Consider the following 13270-nt stretch of genomic DNA (forward strand, 5'->3'; position numbering starts at 1 on the left):
TTTCTCCACATCATCACCAGCATAGGTTATTTTTTTTGCCTTTTTAAAAGTAGCCATTCTAACTGGGAGAAGATAATATCTCATCGTGATTTTCATTTGTGTCTCCCTGATCATTAGTGATGTTGAGCAGTTTTTCATACCTGTTTGCCATTTCTGTCTTCTTTTGAGATATGTCTGTTCATATCTTTTGCCCACTTTTTAGTGGGACCATTTGTTGTTGCTGTTGTTGTTGTTTTGGCTGTTGCATTGTTTGACTTTCTTATATATTCTGGATACTAGTCTCTTGTCAGATGAATCATTGTTAGGTATTTTCTCCCTATCACCAAGTTGTTTTTACTCTCTTGATTGTTTCCTTTGCTGTGCAAAAGCATTTTAGTTTAATATAGTCCCATTTATCTATTTTTGTTTTCATTGTCTGTGCTTTTGAGGTCTTAGCCATAAAATCTTTGCCTAGACAAATGGCCTATAGTGTTTTGTCTATGTTTTATTCTAGTAGTTTTACAGTTTGGCATCTTATTTTTAGATATTTGATCATTTTGACTTGATTTATATATATGGCAAGAGATATGGGTCTAGTTTCATTCTTCTTCACATGAATGTCATTTTCCCAGAACCATTTATTGAAAAGGGTGTCCTTTCTCCATTGTATATTCTTAGCAACTATGTCAAAAATAAGTTAGCTGTAAATTTGTCGATTGCTTTCTGGATTATCTATTCTGTTCCATTGGTGTTTGTGTCCATTTTATACCCAAACAATACAAACAATACTGTTTGGGTTATCATACCTTGTAATGTATTTTGAAGTCAGGTAGAGTGATGCCTCCAGCTTTGTTCTTTTTGCTCAGGATTGCTTTGGTTATTCAGGCTCTTTGTTGGTTCCATACAAACTTTGGGTTTGTTTTTACTATTTCTGTGAAAAATGACATTGGTATTTTGATAGTGATTACATCAAATCTTTAGATTGCTTAGTATGGTCATTTTAATAATGTTAATTCCTTTGATTCCTGAGCATGAGAAGCTTTTCCATTTATTTGTGTCCTCTTTAATTTCTTTCATCAGTGTTTTCTAGTTTTCCTTGTAGAGGTCTTTCATCTCCTTGGTTAAAGGTATTCCTAGATATTTCTTTTTGCAGCTGTTATAAATGGGATTGTCTTCTTGATTTATTTTTCAGCATTTCATTACTGATGTATAGAAATGCTACTGCTTTTTGTATGTTGATTTTGTATCTTTCAATTTTTCTGAATTTATTTATTTAATCTAAGTGGTTTTCTGGTGGAGTCTTAAGGTTTTTCAAAATATAAGTTCATGTAATCTGTAAGGAGAGACAACTTGACTTCCTCTTTTCCAATTTGGATGCCTTTTCTTTTTTTCTTCTGCCTGATTGCCCTGGCTTGGACTTCTAGTATTATGTTGAATAGAAGTGATGAAAGCGGGCATCACTGCCTTGTTCCAGTTCTTTGAGGAAAGGCTTTCATATCGTCCCCATTCAGTGTGATATTAGCTGTGGGTCTGTCATATATCACTTTTATTTTATTGAGTTATGCTTCTTTGATGCCTAGTTTGTTTCAAGTTTTAATCATGAAGGATGTTGTGTCCTTGTCTGGTTTTGGTATCAGGGTAATGCTGGCCTCAGAGAATGAGTTTGGCAAACCTCCTTCTTCTTCAAGTTTTTGAAGTAGTTTGAAGAAAATGTGTGTTAATTCTTATTTATAAGTTTGGTAGAATTCGGCCATGAATCCATCCAATCCTAGGCTTTCCTTTGTTGGGAAACTTTTAAAATCAATCTTGTTACTTGTTTTTGGTTTACTAAGGTTTTCTTTTTCTTCACTGGTAAGCTGTGCTAAAAGAAAAAGCTTAGTTGAATTAAATTAAACAGTTTAACTGAGCAAAGAGTGATTCATGAATTGGGCTGCCTCCCGAGCCAGAGTAAGCTCAGGATTTCAACATAGCCACGTGGTGAAAGAAGATTTATGAACAGAAAAAGGAAAGTGATGTACAGAAAATGGAAGTGATGTACAGAAATAGCTGGATTCATTACAGCTCAGCCTTGGCCTTATTTGAACACAGTTTGAAAAATTGGCCATCTTTAATTAACCAAAACTCTGATTGTCACAAGAGTATGCTACTGTCTGTTTACAACTCCATCTAGGTTAGTTCATGATGTACAGAGAAACCTTTAGGCCAAACTGCAAGGAGGCAGCTTTCAACTAAACTTGATTTAGAAGTTGTATGTGTCAAGGAATTTATTTTCTCCAAGTTTTCCAATGTATTCGCATACAGTTGTTTATAACACTCTCTGATGATCTTTTGTATGTTATCAGTGATATCAGTGATAATGTTGCCTTTTTTGTTTCTGGTTTTATTTAGGTCTTCTCTTTTTTCTTGGTTAGTTGAGCTAGCAGTTTATTGAGTTTCATTGATACACTTTACATTATTTTTTGGTCTCCATTTAGTTCTTCTACTAATTTTGATATTGGTTTGTTCTTGCTTTTCTAGTTCCTTGTGGCATATCATTAGATATAGTTGGGTCATTTTTTAATCCATTCAGCCAATCTATATATTTTAAGTGGAAAATTTAACTTGTTTACATTTAAGGTTATTATTGATATGTGAGAACTCTACTCATCTAACCAATATTGAATCACTGCAGCCTTTCAGGTAGACATGGAGATAGGTCAATGTGGCTCTAGGTATGTGGATGTATAGGGACGATTGGGCCTCAGGGCAGGATGCAGTCTGGTGAGGAGTGGGCTCTGAAAATGGCATTGTGCTACAGCTGCTTAGGACTCAGGGGGTAGTGAGGGTGGGACCCGGTGTGAGCTCCCTCTCTTAGCAATGCCATCACAAAATCTCCAGCTAGCTCCCTATGCTAGTTTCAGAGCCCATTAAGATTGAGGTGCTCTCCAGAGGGGCTAGGATTACAGGAGTCCACAGTGGGAATGTGGACTGCTAGGGGTCTCTCATTTACATTTTCCTTACACTGGGGAACCTCTCCCGGTTCCCAACCAATCCTGGCCAGGCTGGCTGCCTGCTTCCTTCTCCTTGCACACCTCAGGTGTTTCTTGTCACTTCTGTGTTAAAGTCCAGTGTTCTCTATTAGATGCTCTATTTTACGTAATTTTGGTTATTCTTTGTGGAGGAGGCAAGTGCTGGATACTTCTGGTTATCTTGAAGCCCCTTGTCAATCTCTCTCTCTTTTTTTTTTGACACAGAGTGTTGCTATCACCCAGGCTGGAGCGTAGTGGCATGATCTCAGCTCACTGCAACCTCCACCTCCTGGATACAAGCAATTCTCCTGCCTCAGCCTCTCTAGTAGCTGGGACTATAGGCACATGCCACCATGCCCAGCTTACGTTTGCATTTTTAGTAGAGATGTGGTTTCACCATGTTGGTCAGGCTGGTCTCGAAGTTCTGACCTCAGGTGATCCACCCACCTCGGCCTCCCAAAGTTCTAGGATTACAGATGTGAGTCACTCCACCCAGCCAATCTTTATTTTTATGAATGTTTTCTGTTATATTATTTTCAGATTTGTTTTAGTTTTTACTGTTTTCTATTTTTATTAGGACTAATATGTCATCTTTATCTTTTATTGTTTAAGTTAGATGTTTACTTCACTGATTATTAGCTTTTTTACTTTTTCAATATATCTATTTCAAACTGTAAATTTCTCTCCAAACACAGCTTTAGCTACATCTCACAAGTTTTGATGTGCAGTACTTTTATCATTTATGTATACATTTTCTATTTTTCATTGTGATTTTTTTTTTAACTCATGAGTTACTTGGAAGTATGCTACTTAATTTCCAAATATATGGGAATTTTCTGGTTATTTTTCTGTGGCTGATTTCTTGCTCAACTGTATTGTAGTTCAGTAGCATACTGTATGTTTACATTCCTTTGAAATATCTGAATCATAGTCTATAATAGTGTGTCTCTTGTAAACAGCATATCATCTGAAAATATTTTTAATTGATATATTAATCTCTTTATATTTAATGCAAGTACTGATATTCATGGTTCAAGTATATTATTTTACTAATTGTTTTTCTGTTTGTTTTGCCCATTCTATTATTCTTTTTCTTACACTTTACTTTCAAGTGCATTGATTTATTCATTTCTTTAAATTTTTGTTATCATGGTAAATACATGTATCATAACATTTACCATCATAACCATTTTAAGTGTACAGTTAATGATTATAAGTACATTCATATAGTTGTGCAAGCATCATCACTATCCATCTCCAGAACTCTTATCTTGCAGAACTAAAACTCTATGCCCATTAAATAATAACTTTTCTGCTCTCCTCCCCCATGCCCTTACAACCACCATTCTACTTTCAGTATCTATGATTTTCACTATTCTAGGTACCTAATATAAGTGGAATCATGCAAAATTTGTCTTTTTTGTGATTGGTTTATTTCACTTAGTATAATGTCCTTGAGGTTCATTCTTATTATAGCATGTGTCAGAATTTCCTTTCTTTTTAAGACTGAATAGTATTCCATTGTACATATATACCACAGTTTTCTTATCCTTTCATCTGTCAATGGACTCTTAGATTGCTTCCATGTTTCAGTTAATGTGAATAGGTGCTATGAATATTGATGTACAAATATCATTTGTAGATCCTGTATTAAATCCTCTTGGAGTATATATCCATAGATAGAATTGCTGAGTCTTATGGCAATTCTGGTTTTTTGAGGAACAGGCATACTGTTTTCCATAACAACTTCACCACTATACATTCCCATCAACAGTGTGCAAGTGTTTTAATTTCTCCTAAAGGATTGACAATTTTTTTATTCTTGCTTTCCCATTCATCAATATGAAATTTTTACGTATGTTTACTTTTTTGTGCTTACTCTAGAAATTGCAATGTACATTCTTGACAAATTTAAGTCCAACTTGATACATTCACCATCTTCCAAACAAAGTAAAAAACTTGCAACATTTTAATTCAAGTGCCTAACCCCCACATTATATGCCATTTTTATTTAATATGTTGATTATTTGTATTTTAAACTTTGTAAGACATCATTATTATTACTATTGTATTATGCAGTCAGTTTCCATTTAGATTTACACACATTTTAGAATTTTACTATTTTTATGGTTCCTTGTTCTTTTCTGAATCTCAAAGCTTCAATTTAGATTTTTCTTCTATTTTCCCTGAAGAATGCTCTTGACTTTTTTTTTTTTTACTGTGAATGTGAGTCTACTGGTCATAATTTTCTTGGCCTATTTTTGTTTTCTGAAGATGCTCTTCTGAAAGATATTTTCATCAACTATGGAATTTTTTGTCAGCAGTTGTTTTCATTTTAATACTTTAAAGAATTAATTCCATTGCTTTCTGGTTTGTTTTTTATTTTGTTTTGTTGTTGTTGTTTTTGGAGAATTCAGCTGTCAGTCTAATTATTGCTTCTTTGAAGATACCAGCATTTCTTCTTCAGCTACATTTAAAACAATTTTTTTTTCATCTTTTTCTGGATATTTTTTCGTTTTTAAAAATTTCTTAAGTGTTCTTTTCTTTTTCCTTGTATTGCTTGGGGTTTGTAGGGCTTCTCAAATCTTTGGCTTACTGTCTTTTATCAGTTGCTTCTGCCCCATTTTTTTCTTCTCTCCTCTTAGACTTTGATTAAATGTATGTTAGCCCTTCTCACTGTATTCCTTGTGTCTCTTACCTTCCCTTCTATATATTCTAATCTTCCACCTCTTTGAGCGCAGATGTCTAAAGTTCTTCTCAGCTGGTTAGCCTCACTGTGGCCTCTTTCTAAATTTAGCAATTCCGGGGGAAAATAATCTCTAACCACTGCCTCACTGAACTCAGCCTCACCTCTGTTTTCATCCACTTTGCTCGGCTTTCTCTCTATCTTGTTTCAATTCAAAAGAATTCAAGTAAATGTTTCTTTTTAATATATTATCCAATTTTTTTTTCTCAGCAAAATGATGGATTGGATATATCTCAACCATCATCACTTTGTGCCTATAGTATGTAAAAGAAAAATTAATGCATTCTTAAGCAATACATTCCCACAGGCTGCATCATCTTCCTCAACTTTGAGAAGACATACACATCAGGAAACTGGAAAACCATCTAAATTGTATTTTTTGGTTGATGCCCTTGGTTTTTTGCATTAGACCTAATGACTACAATGTGAAATAGTAGAGGCAAATATATCCAACTTTTCATAAAGTTGTAAAATAGGTGAAGTTGTTTTTAGTGCCCTTTAGGATTATCTCCTCCAATGTCCACAGTTGTCAATTATGTCAAAGAAGGTTGGAGGAGATACCTTGAGTCAAGCCAATTTTCTTTTTTCTCTGCATGTAAGGACATAAATGTATTAGAATACCAAATGTGGGGAAAACTTCAGAATTAATAATTTATTGAATAACAGTCATTAGGACTTCAAGATATTGTAGACTTGTGAAATAATATGTTTGATGTTTCTTTCCAGTGTTCCTTCAAATCACATCACTTAAGTAAATACTTCAGTCCATTCCTAAGAAAAAGTACTATCTTTTAACAGCAGGAGCAAGATTAGGATGATGCCAATTAGGAAGTAATAGTAGCCAATGATTATTGAACATTTACTATATGACCAGTAATGTGCTGTATCCTTTATGCACTGTCTTATTTCTTTTTCACAAAAACCCAATAACAGCTTGCCCAAAGTCACTCAATTCCAACATGTCATAGCCAAGATTCAAACCCAACCATTGACATTTGAGTTCATGCTTTATGTGCAGACATAAAGAGTGGGAGCATGACTTCTTAGAATTATACATTTTTTCAAAAGCTTTAACTCTTCAGTAGTATTCTATATTTTTTGGTAATTCAATTAATAAGTTCAGTCTACTCAATCTACTCAATATTTGTTTTAAGTGTCTCAGTTAAGCAAGTAATAGCTAGACCTCTGCATTCTGTGTGCTAATTTCTAAACTTCAGACAGTAAACAGATGATAGAGGATGACGTATTGGAAGCCAGAATTTATAAAGCCAGAGAAGAAGTCTTGGAAAAAGTAAAGTTAAGCCCTGTGGCCAATTCACAATCAAGGATGATAAAGGAGTTCTTGGTCACAGAGTAAGCAGAAAGGCAAAGTCAACCATTGAGACACAGTTCACCTCTCCTGCCTCAGCAGTTCCCCTGAGCCCTTTCATGCTCACTTTTCTTGGTATTTATTTAACTGTATTTATATGTCTGCTTTCCCCACTATTAAAGAACTTCTGTATAGCCAGGACACTAACTTATTCCATTTTGATATTCCCAGCATTTGCCATGGTACCAGGTACATAGTACTGTGAATGGATGAATGGAAAAAGAGAAAAAGGAAGAAAAATACTTCAGATACTTAGGGAATCATGAAATAATCTACTGTTAAATTATTCTCTTCTTTAGTGGTAGAATACATAGAGACTAGAGGCTTAAAACTGGCTTAGAACAACCTGGAACATCCTGACATCAAATAAGGTAGCTATTATATATTAAAATGAAACAAGAAGATCTTTTAAGAGGAAAAAAATATGCGTACTCATTTTTGCCAATATAAAGATCTCTAAATTAAATTTCCAATAGGAATTAGTTATTATGTCACTGTCTTTTCATTTAAAAAAAAAAAAAGCTACTTTTGGAAGAGATGGAAGAAGCTTTTAGAAATCATGAAGTCCTTACAGGGAGGGGAACATTACACACCGGGGCCTGTTAGCGGGTGGGCTGCTAGGGAAGGATAGCATTGGGAGAAATAGCTAATGTAAATGATGAGTTGATGGGTGCAGCAAACCAACATGGCAAATGTATATCTATACAACAAATCTGCACGTTGTGCACATGTACTCTAGAACTTAAAGTACAATTTTAAAAAAAAAAGAAAAAGAAAAGAAATAATGAAGTCCACTCTTTGTCACAGCTCATCTGGATAGCTGATCATCCATAGCTTCTCACAAGGAGTTCCCAAGACAATATTCTATACTTTTAAACTTTGTGCTCTTGACCTGAACCTGAAAATTATTTCTATTAGCCTGGCTAAACATTCCTACTCCAAGCACTATAAACTAGACTGAGTTTCTCTACAAATACACATGTTCCTATTTGAACAGAACTTCCTCCCTTGAGAAGATAGTGACTTTTGTGTGGACAAGTTGACTAGTTAAGTCTGTACCACTCTAACTTCTTTAAAATAGCATAAAGTGCTATACTTTCAACATTCGAAAATGAGGAGTTTCTGATTTAAGTGTTGAGATACTCCTCAAAGTAGTGACAATACAGAACAAGACAAATTATTCTGGGTTGCCAGAAAACTCCTATAGCTGATGATTGAGGGGAAATCAAAATGGTGACCCAGTATTTTATGTAACACAAAGAGAACAAGAGACCATGTATCTTAACTTAAAGTGTTTATGATCATCAGTGGTAATGCTGATATCCTAGTGTATAAATTCTCTGACTGCAAGCAGGATCATGCTCCCCAAAACATTTTAAAACTAATATAAACAGCTTTTACTCTACAGGTAAAATTTACTTTTGCTATAAATAAGAGCATGTAATCAGGGCAAAATTATCAAAGCACAAATGGTCATAGTATTCTCCACCCACCCAGTCCCATTCTCTAAGATTCAATGCTAAGACAGACTTTAAATCAAGAAGAAAATCTCGTTTTATTCTAGTTAATTTGGACAATGTTACTGTGGTTTGTCAATATGAACATTGAGATGAACATCACTATAAGGAGATGGTGAAAATCACAGGTTAAGGAAGCACAGAGTAACCACCAAGCTAAGTCAGAAAAAGATTGTGTGCTTACACATGTGCAAAGCTGCAGTATTGCACAACTCCGAAGGTATAAGAATACCTTTGGAAATATAATGACGAAAACATTAAGTATGATAATACTTCTCAAAGAATAATGGTGCCTGCTGGAATTATGCAATGCATTTCACCTAAGAGCTATGCCTGGTGAGGACATATGAAATTAATATGGACAGGAGGCAGGGAAATACTAGGCAGAGAAGGGCAGGGTCCCTAGTGAAGCCCCAGCATCAAGCCTGGACCTGCAGCCCAAAGTAAGAACATGTATTCTTGTTTTTCCACCTGAATGTTGTCTTTTCCAAAACCACCCTGGCCTGGCCTGCCCCCCATCTGGCATCCATAAAAACCCCCTGCTCCACTGGCAGTGGAGTAGCAGAGGAGGAGAGAAGAGAAGTAGCAGGACGTCAGAGAGGAGCAGCTTGACTTCAGAGGGACAGCTTGATGGGGGGACTTTGGAGAAGAGTTTGGCTGGGGATGGCCAAACTCCAGGGGAAGACCAACTTCCTACTCCTTCCCCTTTCCAGCTCCCCATCACACTGGGAGCCATTTTCATCAGCAATAAATCCTCCATATTTATCATCTTCAATTCATTCGTGTCACCTGATTCTTCTTGGATGCCAAACAAGAGTTTGGGATATAGAGGGCTGTCACTCTGAGCTATTAAACACGTAAGCCATCCATGGGTGGCAAATCTAAAAGAGCACACTGTAACATGCGCCCTCTGTTGCTCCAGGGTTCAATGATACTCCCCAGATGCTGCTGTCGGGTAGCACAAAATTCTACTCCTGCCAGTGACCAGAAGCACTCATCTTGGCGCCTGCACTCACTCACCTGCATGCTCCCACTCCCATGAGGGGCTAAGAACAGTGGGCTGAGTAAATGAGCCACCCCCTTCACAAGTCCCGTGAAGGATCAAGGGAACTATCCCTTTCAAACTCATGGTCAAGACAGTAAATGTTACATCTAAAAGGAAAAAGGGTAAGAAGAGTGACAAAATCAAGAATTCAATAATTGCAGTTAATATTGTAGACATACTGGAACATTGCTACACTGAAGTAGAGATTGCTGGTTTGTCCAGTGTTATGGTGTCCCTGATAACTCTTTTAAGCAAACTGTTAAAATTTAAAAGGGTGAGAACAATTGAATTTTAGCAAAGAACTTCCTTGGTGTATCAAAATTAGTAACCTCCTTGGGCTATGTAACTTGAGAGACCAAAGACTCCTCTGCTCAAAATGTCACCTAAGTCAGCCTACTTTCGTACCATTTCACCAAGAAGGCCCATCTTCAGCTTCAACATTAAAGCACCCTTCAATAGTAATGGTATTGCATTTTGCCCATTCTTTATTTCAGTAGCTTTGTTTCAAAAAATAAAAAAAGGAAAACATTGAAAAGGATTTACAAATACACATATAATACTGCAAAGAACATAAATTGGGTATGGCAAGAAAAGTGAGGCAATGGAAATATAATGATGAAAACATGAAGTACGATCATCTTCCTCTTGGAAAAGGTCAATCAATTGAGCCATGGTAAGCCATTAGTATCTGAGGGTAAATTAACTGGTCAGATAATCTAACTCATCATTAAGGTATACAGGATAATTTCAGCTAGGGGTTGTCATGAAAGGTTGAGAAAGATTGGGGAAACCCAGTATGGGGAACCCAATCATGCAAGAACAGTCATCTCAGGTCAGAAATCACAGTGGGGAGAGACTTGAGACACAGGAAGACATCATAAGGGTTCTTAATTCCTGAAATAAATGTAAGAAATGGGAAAATCAAGTTAGATATCAAAGTAAAGTTGTTATTTGGTGGGTGAGTGAGCTCCAGGATCATTTTGCAGAACAAGCTGTAACTATTGTCTGCTCACCAATAGATCTTCCACTACATTACGCAAATACAAGTTCTGTTCTCCCACCAAAAATTTCACTTCTAAGGAGTCTGTGCCCTACATGGAGCACACAAATACACAGTCAGTGTGGTCACAATGTGTGGACTCCCTCGGGGAGGAGGGTTAGGACAGGGAAAGAAGAACTTGTAAAAGAGAACCTGTAATAAAAACCCAAATGATACAGAACCCTTGAAATGTTTAGTTCACTAACTTGTAGGGGCAACTGATAAATTTCTTCCTGCTACTGCTGATTGTTGGGCCTCTTCTTTTGCTTTGTAATATTCTATACAAACAATGTGATGATCTGGTCCGTTTTTACCCCTTTAGGCTTATTTCTTGCATTTCCCTGCCCTATCACATACCCACATTTTCTTAAGTCTCTGCCTTTGCACACACAATTCCTTCTGACTAGAATACCCAAACTTTTTGTCTTCCTGGATAGCTATTATTTAATCTTTATTATTCATTCCTAGAGTCATTTCCATTTCCCCTGATGTTTTCAAGCAAAGCAGATGTCCTTTGTACATTATTAGTTGTGGCATAAAATTCTCTATAGCATTTATCATGTATCTGTGTTGTAAGTGCTGGTTTATTGGCCTAAAAAAACTTGATTTTAAGGACTATGTCTTACAAATTTCCACACCTCTACTTGTAGCATATACCGCAGTGTCTGTCACATAACATGTGCCATTAATAGTTGTTAAATAAATTCATAATGTCCTGGTTTGTAATTTATTTGTATTACACTTTAGCCTAGCTCCTTCTAATTATAAATTAAGGAGCATTCACACATACATATACACACACCTAACACTCATTTGTTACCTATATCCAAATCACAAACCTATGTTGGTTACTTTGGGGAAACTTTCAAACACACACTAATTCCATGCATGCTGAGCAGTTTTGTGTACATTTCAGTCACACAGGGCATTCTTGTATCTTGTCCCTAAAGTCTGTAGCCTATTGTTGAAGACTGTAGGTTAGGTTTCTATCTGCTAACTGTATAGCAAATCATTGGGCCTAGTCCTCAATCTTTTCATTGCCATTATTGCTGTAGGCACTACTTCATAATATTGTAATTGAAAACAAATGACAATGCTTTAATAGTATTCATTTATCAAAAATTTCAACATATAATGGGTATAAAAATTAATTAGAAAGGATGAATAAGACCTAGTATTCAATAGCACAACAGTGTGACTGTAGTCAATAACTCAACAGTATATTTAAAAATAACTAAAAAAGTGTAATCGTGATGTTTGTAACACAAAGGATAAATGCCTGAGGGCATGGATACTCCATTCTCCGTAATGTGATGATTTCACAGTGCATGCCTATATCAAAATATCTCATGTACTTCACAAATATATATACCTGCTGTGTACCTACCTACAAAAATTAAAAATCAAAAAATTAAAAATAATGTCAGCATAAAGATAGTAATAGCCATGGCTGTTAGTTGCTACCTAACATTTTATAAGCATCTACGATATACCCGAAACCGAGTTAAGTGATTTTACTGTCTTCATCTCCTGTTTTCACAACTCTAACAAAATAGGCTTAAAGTCCATAACTTGCATGTGAGGAAACTAAAGCTGAGTGAAGATACCGGGGTGCCTTAGACACATCACAAGAATATAATGGGGTTGAGATTTGAGTTTAAGATTTGGTTGTCTCAAACTCTACTTTTTATTACCCTAGGGAATTAGAATTAGTACTCAAAAGTCCCATGGAGAAGAAGGAGATGTCTTACAATTTATTAACCCTTTTCCCGTTTGCCCCAAGAATACTTGCTGGCAGAGCTTGTGGCTGCAGCGTTTACCCTAAGACAGCTTTGCCGTGAAATATTTCAGTTTACTTATTGTTTTTGCATCATTTTAATGTATCAACTTTGGACACAAAAGACATCATTCTATTTACAGCATGCCTTCCTGGACAGAACTTTTTACAAACGTGGTTCTCTATTCAATGCTTTTGTGTCTTTGATAACAAGGAATGAATGGGTGGTAGTACTCCTATTTTTTATGTGATAAATCTTTAATACACAAAACACAAAAGAATTAAGACAAGAGAAAATAATGCAGATCGGAAGAAAATAACCCAGATCATTACTGTATAAACTAATGTAATAGGAGCACTTTAGGCAAGTCAGTAGTATCCTGAGTAGGCCAATCACACCGCCACAAAGGACTGTCAGCTTTGTTTTCCAGGCTGAGCTACCTCAAAGGCAGACAAACACAAATCGATAAATGAAATTCCTCATAAAGTCAAATTCTGGTAACCCACCTATTGGTGTTGTGGGTAGGGCTATAAATGAGAGAAAGGCTGTAATTTAAAGTTTGTTTTTATGGACCCTGACTTTCTCAGATATTATTATGATTATTATTTTATAATGCCAATAGTATTTTTCTGAGTCTTTAATAAACTTTACTTTTTAGAGAATTTTTAGGTTCACAGCAAAATTGAATAGAAAATACAGAGTACCAATGTATTCCCTGTCACCAAATATGCATAGCCTCCCCCAGTATCAATATCCTGCAGCAAGGTGGTAAGTTGAGCACTCATATTT

This window comes from Papio anubis, chromosome 10 (assembly GCF_008728515.1).
Source record: "Papio anubis isolate 15944 chromosome 10, Panubis1.0, whole genome shotgun sequence".
NCBI lineage: Eukaryota > Metazoa > Chordata > Mammalia > Primates > Cercopithecidae > Papio > Papio anubis.